Source organism: Onychomys torridus, chromosome 1 (assembly GCF_903995425.1).
Source record: "Onychomys torridus chromosome 1, mOncTor1.1, whole genome shotgun sequence".
In the NCBI taxonomy this organism is placed as follows: domain Eukaryota; kingdom Metazoa; phylum Chordata; class Mammalia; order Rodentia; family Cricetidae; genus Onychomys; species Onychomys torridus.
Genome location: NC_050443.1, coordinates 163,297,371 through 163,313,853, shown reverse-complemented (window position 1 = coordinate 163,313,853; position 16,483 = coordinate 163,297,371). Strand labels below are relative to the sequence as shown.

The 16,483-nt window shown below is 47.8% G+C and overlaps 1 protein-coding gene across 9 annotated transcripts in view; it reads right to left on the bottom strand.

Moving 5' to 3' along the window:
* The window catches only part of Pax2 (paired box 2), a 92,181-nt gene that overhangs the window by 59,756 nt on the left and 15,942 nt on the right, over positions 1-16,483 (bottom strand). The window lies entirely within an intron of this gene.

The following is a 16,483-nucleotide window of genomic DNA, read 5'->3' as shown; positions in this document are numbered from 1 at the left end:
ATTTGGTAAGCATCATGTCTGTGTTACAAACAAACCATGATTTGCAAATCGTGTACACAATCCCACGATGATCCTGCATATAGATGTTTCTCAGCTTCTCTACTCTTTGGAAACTATTTCTGTGATGAGCACATCTTTATATTCATATCTGTTCTAATGCATTGATCTGAGATTTATAACAGTGAATATACTTATCAAAAGCTTCTTCATGAATATCTGCCAAATTATGCCTGTTTCTGTTAAACATGTTAAGCCACAGCGAAACCCATCAATGTTCCCTTTTCAGAGTGTTTGAGACTCTCACATCACAATCCTGTTTTTATATTGGTTTGTGCGGCAGTATCGATGTGCATAAATGTGCATTTGTATACCTGTGTATCTCCCTGTCTGTGGCCAGAATGGGGTGGGGGTGGGGGATGTGGAAATGAGAGAATTATTAAATGCCAAGTAGATGTGCAATAAATTCCATTGATTTTATAAACTCCAACTTGTCTTCAGTCTCCTTCCATTCTTTATCCTGGGGGCATTGCAACAAAAACCTATTTTAAATACCTTGGCCTCCCCCTCGTCCCCTCCCCAAAAAAGTGTCAATATTTTATTTGGATTTTTAACTTCACTCCATAACAGTTGTTTGACCTCCTGACTTGTGCAAGTCACATAAATTCTGGGACTTTATTCAGGAGCCATGTTCCTGCTATTGAATAAGCAATTTGGGAGGGTGAATTAATGACTTGTGCTGGTGCCGGAAAGTCCCTGAAGAAATATTAAAATTGCTTGCAGACTCAATCGATACTCAGTGAACACCCAGCAAGAGACGGCTTCAGCTCCAAATGGCCACAGAGGCAGGAGTCAGAGGGGAATTCCTGCACCCAGCCTGGAGAGCCCCCCCACCCCACCTTCCCCCTTCATCCCTGGAGCGCTGTCATTTTCCATAACAGCGAGGTCTTATTAAACCCCAGCCAGGATGGAGCTGATTTGTCCTGTCTCAGGAAGCAGGCTCTGGGGACAATTTACTCTCTTAGTAGCAGTCAGAGCCTGGAGGCCTTATCAGAGGTGATGGTCTAGATACATCCACCTGCTGGACAGGGGGCAGTGCTGGGTCCTGGCGGCCGCACTGTGCTTAGGGACACTGTGGCTGTGACTATATTCAGGAGGGTGTGCTAAGGGCTGGGCGTTTCAATGCTGACTCTATCTTTGTATGTCTTACCAATGTTTATCATTGCTCCAAGAACCACCTAATTTCAGCCTTTGTGTATGGGTGGCCTGTGGAATGGAGAGTTCGAATTGGGTTACCACTTAGCATGTGTGGCATCATGTGGACACATCCTAGCAACTGGCCTTGGGTTTGTTTTGGTTTGTGGTATTGTATCAAGGTGACTGAACTTCCTGTAACACTGAGTTGGAGGAATTTTGAGTATTGTTTGGTGGCAGTGTCTGTTTCTGCTTTGGATTATTGTATTCATTGATCATATCTGCATCTCTTTATTCATAATGTATGTCTCAGAGATTAGGTTAATGGGTGTCTCCTTGGTGATGTGGGCTGAGTAATGATGCTGGATCTGGGTGGTGGTTGTGTGATTCGGTAATTGCTTTAATGGCCTTCTTATAGTTGTGAGTGAGAGGGCCAATCTTTTGGCTTTTTTTTTTTTTTAAACCTTATTCTGGCCTGGTCATTTGTGTTGCTTCTTTCCAGAGGGAAAATTCCAGAGATGCAGGACAAATATCCTCTTGATGATAAAGTTTACATTTCTATTCTTGGCCAGAAGAGTTCTGACTTAACCACACTGGATGACACCCTCCCTCCACCTGCCTCATCTAGAGAGGGAAGCCTCAAAGCCAAGCATTATCCCTGTACAGAGTCTAGATCCTGGCTGAGGTCCGGGCAGGGGAATGGAAGTAAAGCTCCCAGTCCCGGTGGGAACAACACCATGACCTCTGTCCCCCAGAGCCCCTGTTCCTTTCCACTCTGTGGCACTCCCCTGAAGCATCTTCTCCCCACCACTTCCAGATGATGTGGCCCAATAGCAGACGACTCTTGTGGGAGAATTACAGGCGAGACTTTCCACTAGGGCCCAGGGTGAGTGTTCTAAGCTTATAAGTAAATACATGAAATTGCAGCAGGGCATGAAACTGGGGAGAGATTAGTCAGGCCTGCATTTTCTTTGATCAAAAGTAGACAAGGACTGTGGTGTAGCAGATAAGCACCTGGGTTCTAGCACCATGACTGCATGGGTTCGAATACTGGGTCTGCAACTTAATCTGTGACCTTGAGCAAGAAGTTATTTGACTTCTCTGTACTCCAGTTACCACAACTACGAACACTGCTGTAAAGCCCTGTGGGATTGTTCATCAAGGCCTAAATCAATGAATACATGTAACTTACTGAAACTGCTCTACTGTAGCAGGGACTGGTTAGCTATGAGTGTGATGATGATGATGATGATGGTGATGATGATGGTGATGGCAGTGATTTTAAAAATTACTGGGCAAATTTAACATGTGACTGGCCAAATAGAAACATGTATGCAAGCATGCTAATGCACATAAAGTCATAAGGTCAATTAAGGGGTGCATGTATGTGTTTTAAGAAAAGAAATATAAAAACTGCAGTTGAGGGGGCTGGAGAGGTGGCTCAGTGGTTAAGAGCACTGACTGCTCTTCCAGAGGTCCTGAGTTCAGTTCCCAGCAACCACATGGCAGCTCTCAACTGTCTGTGACTTCAGTTCTAGAGGGTCTGACATCTCACACAGACATACATGAAGACAAAACACCAATGCACATAAAAAATAAAAATAAATATTTTTTAAAAACTGCAGTTGAATAAACAGGGCTCGGGGGAGCTCTCTTCCCAGGTTGTTTGGACAGAGCGGGGCTTGGGGCTTGACAATGGCAAGAGCTAGCTAGCTCTGTACTAATGACGAGAAAGGAAGATGATCGCCCTCCTGTAGTAGGTTCACACTTAACTGAAAAACTCTGAGGGTGATTTAGCCCCACGATTCTAACTTAGCTGGTTTTAGTTTTTTCCCTAGGGCTAGGGATATAATTCAGTATTAGAGCAACTGCCGAGTGTACACAAAGCCCTAGGCTCAATCCCCAGCACCGAGTTTCCTTTATAATTTAAAAAATCAGGACCATATAATTTAAAAAACAGCCAGTTTTGACTATTGCATAGCCAAAAAGAGGCTGGGGAGATGGCAAGGCACTTTAAGAGCACATACTATTCTTGCAGAAGATCTGCCTTCAATTCTTGGCACCCCTGTCTGGCAGTTCACAAGTGCTTATAACTCCTGCTACAGGGAACCCAACAGCTCTGGCCACCAGGGGCACATGTGCTCACATGTACATACCCATACCCACTCTAACACACGCATAATTAAAAATAAAAGTAATCTTAGGATATCGGATAAGTATTGGGTAGGCACTTGAGTGTGGCTCTTTAGGGGTTCACTGGACTGAAGGTGGTCACTGAGCCAAAGCGGGGAATCACAAGATCAGGCCTTAGCCTCATTCCATGGGATTTCCCATAGAGACGAGAGACACATCATCCTGAGTCAGGACAACTTTGGTTTTCACCTTGTTTTTGCTGGGCACAGAATAATTACAAAAATCTATTATGATGTGGTTACTTTGAACCATTGCACCAAATAGACTAAGCCCAGAGTAATTTTATTTCCTAAAATCTTTTCTTCAAATACTCTTCCCTCGGCAGCCGTAGCAGTGGCAGTGGCTACTGGACCCCTGTCCTCCCGGGAACACCCCACACTTGACAGATCCACCTTGAGTTTTCATCCTTTGTCTTTGCTCCATTTTCTTTCTTTCTTCCCCTCCTCTCCCCATTTTGGCATTTAAGCACCAGGACAACCCTTTAAAACCATCACATGAAGATCCCCCCCATCACCACTGTTTCATTTACCTCTTTAAAAAATTACAAATGCAAAGAAGCACAACTCGGGAAAATGCCATGGAGCCTGGAAAATGCCAACCTTCAACTCCTCAACCAACAGCCAGCTCATCCCGGAACAGCGCAGACCTGTACACGAGAGCTTGCACACAGGCATGCATGCACTCATGTGTGTATACAGGCTGGGCTTCCAAAGCGGACACAGGGGCAATTACTTAACTAACTCTATTCAGTGGTCAGAGACCCGAGGCACACAGATTCTCCACGTCCCAGAAAACACACAGAGTCAACTCCTTTCCTGAATTCAGCAGGACTCACAGGATGCCGTGATTCTCACTGGCATTCATGATATTCAACCCTGCTCACAGACTATCCTTTTGGCTCTTTAAAAAGCTTTCTTTCTTTTCTTGTTTGTTTTTTAGATACAGTTTCTCCATATAGCCCTAAGATGACCTTAAATTCAGGATCCTACTGCCCCAGCCTCCTGAGTGCTGGGATTACAGATGTGAGCCAAGACACTTGACCCTTCAGACCTTCTCATTTAAAATACTTCAGTGCTCATACACATACAAACCAGAAGACACACATATTGACACAGTCTAAAACTAGAAATGCATACTTGATTATTACTATTGCAATAAGAATAGTAACATTTATTGATCCCTCAATATTGGCTAGTTGCAATTCTAAGTAGATTTATTGGGGGAGCTCATTTAACCCTCATGAGAGCCTATAAAGACTTAAGACTTATCCCTACCCTATATGACAAGGGTAACTGAGGAACAGAAAGGACATGAGATTAGCCAGAATCAAATATGGCCATTTCTTCCTGGAACTTGCCTCTTGCATTGTGCCATGGAGCTTTATGTGACTTGTCTGGCACACAGAAGGCACTTAGCAAGACATTTCTGAATGGGCGAATGAAATGATGAATGAATGAATGAATGATCTTGTCTATTAAGGACCTTCGGATGGCAGTTTCCCTAGTGGAAGCCAGGCCTAATGGACAGCCGAAGGTTATTTGGATGAAGCCTCTTCCAGTGTGTCCAATGGCTGTGCTTGTCCAGACACTAGCTGCTGCCATCACTGTGCCTGGCCCAGGCTCCCTTTGAATCAGATACCAGACCCAAGTGTATCCAAGATGCTTCCTAACCACACTTTGTTCCCTAGAACATTTTTCTCTGAAATAAGTGTTTCCTAAGGTACTGGTTCTGTGCCTGAACGAAACCTGAGAAATCTAATCCATCAGGTGGACGTGCTAAATCACCAGACCTTTCACATCCTATGGACAACTACTATAGATGATTGGCTAAAGTTTTTGATTTCCATCCAGATGTTTGGGCGTTGCCATGGTCATTAACCTGCTTGTCAGCAAGTGCTCATGCATTCCCGAGACACAAGCAAACACTAAAGAGGAAAGGAATAACCCAGAATAAAACAGACGAAAGAGGACAGGGTAGCATTTGTTTGCGAAATCAGTCAGGCAGGTGGTGTTCCAGGAATGGGCTGCTACCTTGGAGAACCATTAGAATGTGGATCCAGCTCACAAGAGACTCATGTGCTTAAAGACCTTTAAAGACTCTCGTGCGGCTGTATCCTTGACGGTCTGCGGAACCATCCCAATCAGAGCCCTGCACAGGGAGCCCATGGATCAATCCCAGAATGCAGCACAGTGAGCAGCCTACCCACCCACCGCCAGGCCAGCCCACCCTCCCTGCACTCTCAGGGTGCCTTGGGCCTGTACACTCAGGCACACGGGATCCCCACCTACTCTCAGTCCAGGCTGTAGATTTTGCAAAGCTTGGTATAAATCTGGTTTGTGACTTTGTACACGAGCCCCTATTAGTGATTTAACACTCTGCCTTTTCTCATCTCTCCTACCTCTATTTCCTTTCCCTCTTGCGTTTTAATGCTATTTACAACTTCCTTACCCATAGAGCACCACAGCTATTTTTCAGTGTCTCTAACTGATATACCCAAATGGTTTTTCTTACCTAGGCTTTTCTCTCCTCTCAACTTAATTTATGTTTTAGTAAGCAGGAACTTCATATCACTCCATTCAATAGTATTAAGGGTTACTGCTTCTATCAAAGGGATCACGGCACTAAAAGACTCATCGTGAGGGCCATTTGTTTATTCTTATGAGCAACCAGCTCTGCCTATGTGAGCGTGCAGGCGTGCATGCCCAATGTCCTTCACGTTGTGGGCCTCTATGCTCTACTACCCTATGTCAATGCCACTTGGCCTTGGCAGAAAGGGCCCAGCACACTCATGATGTGGGCAGCAGCTGGCCCTCCAAGTGCTGGAGATAAAGCCAGACTGTAGGCCCTCCCTGTTGACGACACTGAGTTCTTCTAGGAGCAGTTGCGTATATGCCTGGTGGGGTTATTTCCTCCAAACTCTCCCTCCCACACCTCTTTTTACCTCAATTGCAAGGAAGGCTTATGATGACATTATTCATCAGCAAGTTTGTTTGGTTGGTTTTTTTGGGGGGGGGGGTTGGGGGGGGGGGGGATCCTATTCTTCTAGAAGGAGGAAGGTTAGAAGACTAAGAAAATGCTTTCCTACATTACTGGGTTGTCTATTGCCTTCCCCTCTTTAATTCATTCTGTAACTTCTCCTCAAGGCTTATTGTATTTGACCTTGAACTCTGGCCCTTTCCTTCACTGCAAAAATTTGCTGCACAGTAGACAGCACCTGCAGAATAGTTACCCAGCCTGACAGGCCTGGAGACCAGTAGTCAGAGGGGCCAGACCCTCACTCCACTCCTGGAAATAAATCCCATTGTATTTGCATTTTAATTTTCCACATAAACAAAGGCCCAGAGTACTCGCTTGGGCAGCATCACTGGACGAATTTAATTAGAAATGAAAAGTTTATAGGGCCCTCTTTAATGCGATTAATGCTCAGTTAACATTTATCACATTCGAATGCTGGAATCGCCTTTTCTGAGCAGCCACTAGCCATGAAATGAATTTCTCTCAACTTTTTTGTACCTACCCTGAGAGGTCGTCTCTTACGAACTCTGCATGACCTTCCAGGGTGTCTCCCTTGGGTCAGGAGTTGAGGGAATGGGAGTAGAGGAAGGGGCAGATGTTACATGGTAGGCAGGGTGGTAGGGAGGAGAGTTTCTAGAAGGAACTGGACTTAGCCAGAGCTGTGTCCTCTGCAGGAGGCCAAGCCCCAACCCAGAAGGCTGCCTACTTCAGCCTCTTCCTGTGGCCCAACATCAGGCCTGAGACAGGGCTGATCCACGTCAAGGCATCTGGTCCTCACCCCTCTCTCCTGCCGCCTTCTCTCTCTCACCTGGGAGTTTGCCAGGCTTCCCCTCCCAGGACCATGGTGTAAGGAACCTCCTTTCCTCTGGCTTTCCCAGAAGCCAGACAGTCCCAGTGAGTGGAAGTCTGCCTGCCCTTCTTGGAAAAGCAGAGGAGAGGAGAGTAGGGAACACAACACCTCCATTGGTCCCTGGAGGAAAGGCGGCCTCGCTTATCTTATCAACGACTCTTCAATTAGAATCAACTGAGATTGGTCTCTCTCCTACCCATCCATCTAACCCAGGGGGAGAAGGGAGAAAGTGGGGAGAAGGGGGGTGCACTCCACAGATGGTTGCAGATCACCATCCTGACCTTTGGTCTCATCCATACCCAGGCTGCCTCTGAGGTCACAGGTAAAGGCAACCAGTGCTATGACCACCCACAGGTGACACACTCACTTCCAACAGAGCAAATGTGCCCTGATCTCACATGGGCCCACACTCCCAGATACAGGTGTGCTCACAGATCGTGTGAGAACCCTTTGTAGACCTGACCTGACCCTTACCTATTGACTCACTAGGACATCTATTGTCCCTTTGAACCCTCCCTCTCTGGATAGCATTCAGCAACATCCTGAATGAGCAGACTATCCAAGCGATGGCAGGGATTCTTGCTTTGGGACCAAGCAGTTCAGCCAGCCAGGAGCTTTTCCGAATAAAGAAACCACCAGCTCCCGGTTTGACAAGCCTGACTTCTGAGATCTCCCGGCGATGCTGGGCCAGCCTCCCAGGCTGTGAAAGCCAGGCTTCGCTAGAAACCACCAGCCTCCGTATTCTCTTAAAAGAGAGCCACATGAGGCCCCCAGGCCAGGGCTATCAGAGAGCCACATGAGGCCCCCAGGCCAGGGCTATCAGCTGCTCTCAGGAGATGATGAGCCTTGAAGTAAGACAAGGACTGCACACACAGGGCAAAATGAGGTACTTATGCCTGACTCGCTGAGTGATCCATCAGACCCAAAGTGTCCACAAGGCTCCTGAGCTCCTTCCCTTGACTGACAGGTATGGACTGGGCATCTGGACCCACAAAAATTCCAGGGCCAAGAGGGAGCACCAGAATCAGGAAAGGCATGCCCGGTACTAGCTAGACGTCACCTGTTTGAACTCTGGGACCCCTTTGTTGTCCCTTTACACCCTGCTCTCTCTCCCAGGTCACTACATCCTTCCTCTTATTTCTCCGCTGTGCCTGCAAGGTGAATACTGCTCCCTTTCCAGCCAGCTGCCCTGCTGTGGAGCCTGCCAGGAAAAGCCTGGCAATGATCCCCCAGCTTTCTCTGCTCTCGGGCCACTGCAGAGGGAGCTCACCATAGTCAGACAGGCCTGAAGACAAGCATAGCAGGAAGTCTGGAGCAATGTCACCCTAATCTCCAGGTAGCAGAGTAGGGGGGACTCCATTGTGGAGCCCCGGAGAGCAGGGACCACCCTGCCTTCTTCCTGACCTCTCTCATGCTTTTCTTGGGCCTGCCAATGACAGCCGCACTCACTGCCAGGGATATGCAGTATGCTGAGGGGCAGGTGGTCACGGCCATGTTCACGTTTCCATAGCTCTCTCTTAGAAAGGACAGTGAAATTCTGACCTTGAGGACTTGCCTGCAATGTCACTTCCTTTGTCACACCCTCATGTAGGAAACTTCTCCCCAGCTGGTGTCTCCTTCTCTCCTTTGTCAATTCTACGCTTCTCAGAATGCCACCAGTCTGAACCGCCAGCTACCCTGGGCACTGACTTTCTCTAACCATATCTAAAATGCTTCAGAGGACCAAGTGTCCCTTATTTAGATTGTGGCTTCCTGTCCCCTTTCTCAACTGTAGCTCCATTCTCTGCACTCCAGACCCTAACACCATCCAGACCAAGGGAGCTCCCCGCCTCTTAACCCCTAGCTTTTCTTCTCCTCCATCATGCTGTGTCTGCCTCACATCTGCTGCCCCCCTCATCTCCCATAACTCCCCAACTCCTCCTCCAGCTAGAAGGATCCTACCATCTCCCATGATATCCCCAGAAGCTTGGGTACAAAGGTACAAGGGAAATGTGGGTCCCCTCACACTTGCTCTGAGGTCACTGTTCTTTCCTAAAGCAGAGATCAGTGTATGGAGTTACACAGACCAGAGGCTGCCGACTGCTGGCCAAGATAGAATCAGACCCAACGTGTGCTTTGTTTGGCTAGCACAGAGCTGTTAAACTTTGTCTTTTGGGGTCCTGCAAGATGGCCCACCGGGTAAAGGCACTTGCCATGCAAGCCTGAAAACCCAACTTCAATCGCTAGAACTGACAAGGTGGGAGGAGGGGCTGGGGAGATGCCTCAGTGGTTAGAGAGTTTGCTGTGCAAGTGTGAGGACCAGAGAACTGAGACGCCCAGAACCCACATAAATGCTGAGTAGGAACAGTGGCCCACTGCAATTCCAGCCTCAGAAGACAGAGATAGGATGCCCAGGGCTCAGTCGATCAGCAAGCTCTGGGTTTGATTGAGAAACCTTTCCTCAATGAATAAGATGGGAAGCTATGGAGGACCTTTAGCCTACACACCACACACACATACACACACACACACACACACACACACACACACACACACACGCACACGCACATGCACGCGCGCGCGCGCGCGCGCACACACACACACACACACACACTGCACCAAAATGGGGTGGAAGGAAGGCAGAATAAAAAGGATAGAATCAGCTCTCAAAAGTTGTCTCCAGACCCCATCATCCACACACGTCCACACACAAACAATAATAAACGTCCAAACTTTCTCTGATCCAAGGCCCGTAGGCTGGGCCCCTGCTCTCCAGCTTCTGTAGCCATCCATGTACCTTTTCTGCCAGGGCCCTGAAAACACTGGTGTGACCCCTGTGGCTACACACAGTTCCACCATTGCTCTGGGCACACACCAGCTTGGACTTTGGGGCTCTACTGTCCTTACCCTCGCATCCAAAGCCAAGTTCTCTGGAAGAGATGACCATGGCACGCTTAATCCTTCTTTCTCTGTCTCTCGCAACAGAAAACACCTTCTCACCACATTGTCACACAAAACATCTTCTCATCCCCTTGTCACTCAAGTAACACGAGAAAAGGTCCTGATATTTCCATGGCTCAAATAAGCTGTGAGTGGAACTGGACTAAATGACCACTCCCATCTGCTCCCTTCCACGTGCCTTGCTTCCTACCTGGCAGTTTCTGGGTACAAGGTGCCTACTCTTTCTCCTCCAGGTCAGGCCATTTTTCTCTCTTCTCAGAGGCCAGCAGCTCCCTTGTCCAGCCTTCTAAGAAGTTCCCAAGTCACTGCCTTTGATACTGAGCCCTGTCTGTCTTCAGAGCCTTCTCCAGTTCTACCATGTATTTAATTGCTAATCTTGGATCATCCTTGTTCCCTAGTACCTGGGAAGGATCTGGAGTCTGGGCCTGGGACCAACAGAGAGAAAGCTATGTTCATAACTGTATACTACTGTTTTTTTTTTAAAAAAAATAATTTATTTAAACTTATTTTGTGTGCATTGGTGTGAAGGTATCAGATCCCCTGGAACTGGAATTACAAACAGTTGTGAGCTGCCATGAAGGTGCTAAACTCAGGACCTTTGGAAGAGCAACCAGTGCCCTTGACCACTAAGCCAACTATCCAGCCCCTGTTACTGCCATGCTTCACGCTTGGTATCCTGGCCTGTGGTTCCCTGAATCACAATGTGTGTATGTGGGGGTGGGGTGTTTGTTTTTACTTGCTTGTTTGAGACAGGGTCTCATACTATAGATCAGGCTGGCCTTGAACTCATGGAGATCTGCCTACCTCTTCTGAGATCAAAAGTATGCACCTCCATGCCTGGTATGGATCATATATTTTGGGGAAAGTGTGTATCTGGAAGAGCATAGTCTTGGCTACTGATGTGACTGGTCCCTAACCAGTCCTGCCAACAGGGCTTGGGCTCATATCAAAGTAAGGATGAACATGTGATCACAAAAGTCTCCATCACAAAGGTGTCGCCACAGCAGCAAAGACTCTTGCATTGGGGTTAACTAGACTGAAGGAATATTGTAAGATAAACACAACATGGTGGAAAACTTGACCCCAGGTTGTCTACACTGTGAAGTGGAACCACCTTCAGCCCAACTCTATGGCTGTTACACCACTCCAGGCAATAACTCAAATGACTGACTTGTGATTAACCACCTGAGCCAAGGACAAAGGTACCCAGCCTTGTACTGTAACAACAGGTCACATACCAGGGACTGTTTTCTTTGTTCTCTTGACCTCAGAGACCTGGACCTAAGGGTAGATACAGGTAGACACACAAGCATGCACAGTCTCCCACACAAAAGGTAACACCCTTTACTCCTATATACCATTGTGCATACATTCTACCTGCACCTCAAGAGCATCAAACCCCAAAATGTGACCGACAAGAGGAAACCATCTCTGCCCAGTGGCGGCAGATAATCCCAGGAGACAACTTCTCCCCACCTAATGTTTTCCCCTTACTTGGGTACTGGTTGAGAGGCACCAGTCTTCAGGTTTCAGGGACCCTTCTGCCTTCTCGGGGCACTTCATTGACCATAGTTGCCTCCACCTGTGAACCTGAGTTCTGGACATCTAGTCTGAAGGGGAAGGAGGGATGAAAAGACACAACAGTAACCTAGAAAACTGGCAGGTCAGTTGGGCGCTGTCTATCGGAGTCTTTTAAGGACATGGAAAGTGGCTTCTTCTCAATGTGTACATTCTCCTCTTAATGGGAGAACTGCAATGCAGCCCCAGATAGCATCAAGGAGGGGCTCAGGGAAGCCCTGAGTACCAAGGCCCTGCCGAGTAGCCAGATCTGCTGCTGTAGGAAGCTGGGAGTGGACAATGGGCCCCTGGGTTAAAGTGTTCCTTCATCAGTCCTGCCTCTATGGGCTCATGGGAACCCCCTCTCTAGAGTGCAGGCTTTGGGGAGAATGATTCATCTCTGCTGGTTGCTACTGCTTTTCTCTCTAAAGCTGTCATGTTCTGGTCCTCAAGTCTATCCCATCATGTTGGCAATCAAACCACCCTCTGAGTACCACACACCCACTCCCCAGCTGCCCTCTAGAACACGAGTGCCCACCACCCCAACATCCAATGTTGCCTCTCCTTCCTGAGGTTGACGACACAGCAAGCCTTGCCTGTGCCAGTAAGCATGCACAGCCCTGCCTTCCCAGCCTCTCCTTCTCCAGGACCCCCTGTTTCCCTTCTCAAGGAGCTATTCCTGCCTGGCACCATCCCCACTTGGCTAGTTCCCCTCATGGCCCCTCTATTGAACTGTTGTGTTGTCCATTTCCCTGTGACAAGGGCTCTGGTTACAGAGTTATTGATTGGTTTCATGCAGACAGATGGGCCCTTCCTGGCTCCCATCGAAATCCCTGGCTGTATGGGCTGATTGTTGCCTCCCAGGGTATAGGATTGCACCAGAGACCACCCTCCATGCAGTCTCCTTTGCTCGGGCTGTGGATGGTAATAAATGGAGTCAGCCTGAGCGATAATAAAAGCAATCCAGTAGGGTTACCTGTGCAGACACAAGATTTATGCCTCTTCATATTTGATGTGATTGTTTTATTGAGTTCTCAGAACAGTTGGGACTTTATTTGTTTATTTTGGGGTTCACCCTCTCTTTTCCTCTCTACATCACCTTCTAAACCCAACCTGGAGTTTTTAAGATAACCCCTCATCCTTACTTCTCAAAAGTTGCCAGCTGAGGTAGGAATTCAAGGCAACCAACCACTGGAAATCCACAAGCCAACCATCAGGGGATCATCAGACCCAGAAGCCCATCACAGTCTTCTAAATTCGATCCCAGAACCCACATGGTAGAAAGAGAGTGCCAGCTCCTACAAGTTTTCCTCTGAGCGCCACCTGAGTACTGTGCTAGGTGTGTAACACACACACACACACACACACACACACACACACACTAAATAAAAGTGAAATGTGAAACATTAAAAACACAAGAAACAGATCAACAACCATGCCTGTCTCACATGCCTCTCTAAGTATGGGTGACCAGAACAGCAGAAACTCTCTCTAGGAAAAATGGGTGAGCATGGCTTTGAAACAGAAACCATGGAGAAGACACTGCTTGCAGTCCCTATCTGAGAGTCCTAGAGCCCTTTATTTTCCTCATCCCTCTTTGGGATGAAGCCTTTGTCTTGACCCACTGACTTACCCTGACTCTCTGTCACCAACAGTGGTAACAAATAAGCGCTGTGAAGATCTGAGATACGTGGTGAGCACGGCCACCCCTCTGACCTAGCTACCATGCCAAGCCTGGTCCAAGAGTCAAGTCTCAGGGATCTAGATCTGAGTCTCAGAGGGAGAAGTAGACGTGTTGCTATACAATGTGTCTCCAGAATTCCCATGGCTGTGATCAGTGACTATCAGCTTATTTGGGAAAACAAGTGGTAAACCACTGCCCACTGCCAGGCCAGTGACAATGCCTGAGAATTGCACACCAGGGACACCGGAGTGACACCATTGGCATTGCTTCACACACCCCTGAGGCTACGGCCTTCCCAAAGTCAGTGCTGCTACTAGAGGAATGTGCTCACTTCAAGCCAAACAGGCTAAGGAAGAATGAAGGGGTGGTGGTGGGTCTGACGATCCTCAAGGGTCCACTGCAAGGATCTAAGGGTACAGAGTCCTTGACCCCCAAAAATGTTGACTAGCCTCAAGGCCACACCCAGAGAGTCTTCAGTAGCCCTAGCCTCCACCTGGAGTTCCTGCTGTTCTCTCAAAGAAGTGGTCTCTCCCCAGGGCAACATGCCAACCTAAAGACTCAGGTGTATCGTCAGGAAAATCCTTTGCGCTTCGTCCATAACTCAACCTGACGAGGCAACTTTCCTCCTCTTTTGGTACGTGGATCTTCCATCTTTACCCTGCCCAAGGTCATTTCCCATGCCAGCTTTCAATCTAAAGTTACCTGTTTACAAACACGTTCCCAACAGTGGTTCCACACAAGCTGAAGAGCTGGTAACCCGGCTCTCAGCTGTAAGAAGCCCAGTATTTACAATGATTCAATAAATCCCATGACCTGGTCAGAGCTAAGATTTTAGCCAACGGTCTCTAGGTGTGGATGGTTCCCTACCACACCTTTGGCACAGAGAGGCATTTCTATGAGGATCTGCCAGGGGAGAACTCAGGTTGGACAGCCAGGGCTTTATTGTGATGGGATCAGAGAATGCCAAAACCATTTTTAAAGCATGAAAAGCAATTTAGTTTATAGCCACAACAGCATATTTCAAGTGCGGCGACAGCATCTGTTTGGGGGAGGAGAAGACAATACCTTTGGCTCAGGTGAGTGAGCAGGTGTAGACTTCCTTTCTTGCCAATGTTGGCTCCTGAGCACCCTTACTTGGGACCGGTATTATGTACATATATACGTGTGTCTATGTCTATGTATACATCAACAATAACAGCAACATAGATGGACACCCTACCATCCCCCAAGCCCTAAACTCAGGCACTCCCACTTCCCAGTGCATACCACTCTCTGCACACAGGGAGATGTCCAGCTCCTTCCTATAGTGAGTGAGAGTCCTCAGAACAGAGGCCCAAGTTCCTGACACAGCCAGCCCTTGCAGGAATGCCAGGCCTTATCAAGCATTCGAAAGAAACATCACTCCAGAAGAAACTTCCCCTTCAGGGCAGAGTACCCACAGGAATGATATTGATGATTGGGGTGCCCAAATGTGTCCCACTGACACACTGGGAAGCCTCAACCAATTTTTCCAAAGTATCAACCACGGGAGGATTCCTCCCAAAGCAAAATTAAAAACAGCCTAGTAGATCCTATTGACAAATTAAGCCTTGAAGCCTAACTGCTGAGCCAGGGATCCTGTTGTTGGTTGGTGGCTTCCCTGCTCCTGTGCTCATGCTCCATTCACCTTCAGCAACGCCTACCCAGAAATGCCTCTTTCTCCACACCTGAAGGAAGCCTGTGTGTACCTTAGGTAACGGGACCCTGTGGCCAACAGCCTCTGTGACTGTCAGAGTGGTCGGCCTCAGGCCATTCTTTCCCTAAAGCTCATCTCATGGACAGCCAGCTAGTCTACTTTCTTCCAATTTGGTGGTGCACCTTCAGACCTCTGGAGTTTGATGTTAGGGTCACTTGTCCTCTGTACTCTAAGCATGAAACATTTTCAAACTTGTACCTAAACCAGCTTTAAAAATAGCCCAACCATCCATGGACATGTGTTGGAGGGGGAGTGGACGGGGTGGGGTGGGGGTGCTAGGTGAGGCTCCCCCGACACCAGACCCAAATGAAGCAAATCACTGTAACAATATATGTCTTGGTCTCTCCCAAAGCTTGCAATTCCCATCACAGACAATAAGTGCATCTCCAAAATAGACCCCAGGGCACCGCTCCCCAGCCCAGTGACATCACCCCTCATCTTAGCTACTCTTGGCTCTGCTTCTGTCCTAACTCACTGCAAGGACCACCACCTGGTCTAGAGGCGAAGTCTCTGAGCGGCTCAGGGAAAAAAAGAGGGGAAAAAAAGGCATTGTCCCCTTCCCTTCCTAACTGTCACACCTGCCTCAATACTCAAGCTTCCCCAGCCTCTTGACTTTTAAATTCAAAGCCCTTATTGCTTTCTCAAAACACCCAGTGTTTTTCTCCAGCTCGTTTGGAAAGTGTCTAAATGTCAAACAGCCACACATTTACAGTACCTAGCTGAGCCAGGCCCGGGGAGCTGGAGAGTTTTGGAGGGTGTATAATTAGCCGATCAGTGTTATGTTACCCTGTTCATAACTGAATCACCATTTTAATACAGATGGCACACACTGGGATAATTTCTGGGGTCGCCTTGCAGTACGTTACAACATGAGTGTGGCGGAGGGAATCTTCTTTAGCCAAGGTACATTCTACCAGCTAATTTTACCTGCTGTTTTCAGGATGATTTGGGATAATTCCATATCATTTGCAAAATATTAAAAAAATGATAGGTGATGCTAGTTAAAGAAACACCATCTGAATTATTAGTTGTCCTGATAATGGGCCTATGAAGAGTTTCAAAGAATAACAGAGTATGAAACTCTTAACTATCTTCTTGTGTGGGGTGGGGGTGCCTGAGAATGGGGGGACCCGCTTCTGGCTGCAGTGTGACTTTGGCAGTCCTGAACCTCTGCATACAATGGTCAGACTGTAACAGTTCTGCAGCTATGACGCCAGTCCTGGGATTGAGTGTTCTGAGGTCCCCCCAGATGGATACCCTGGCACACACTGGCTGGGGTACATATGCATAAAGCATAACCTTGTGGTCTCCCAGATAG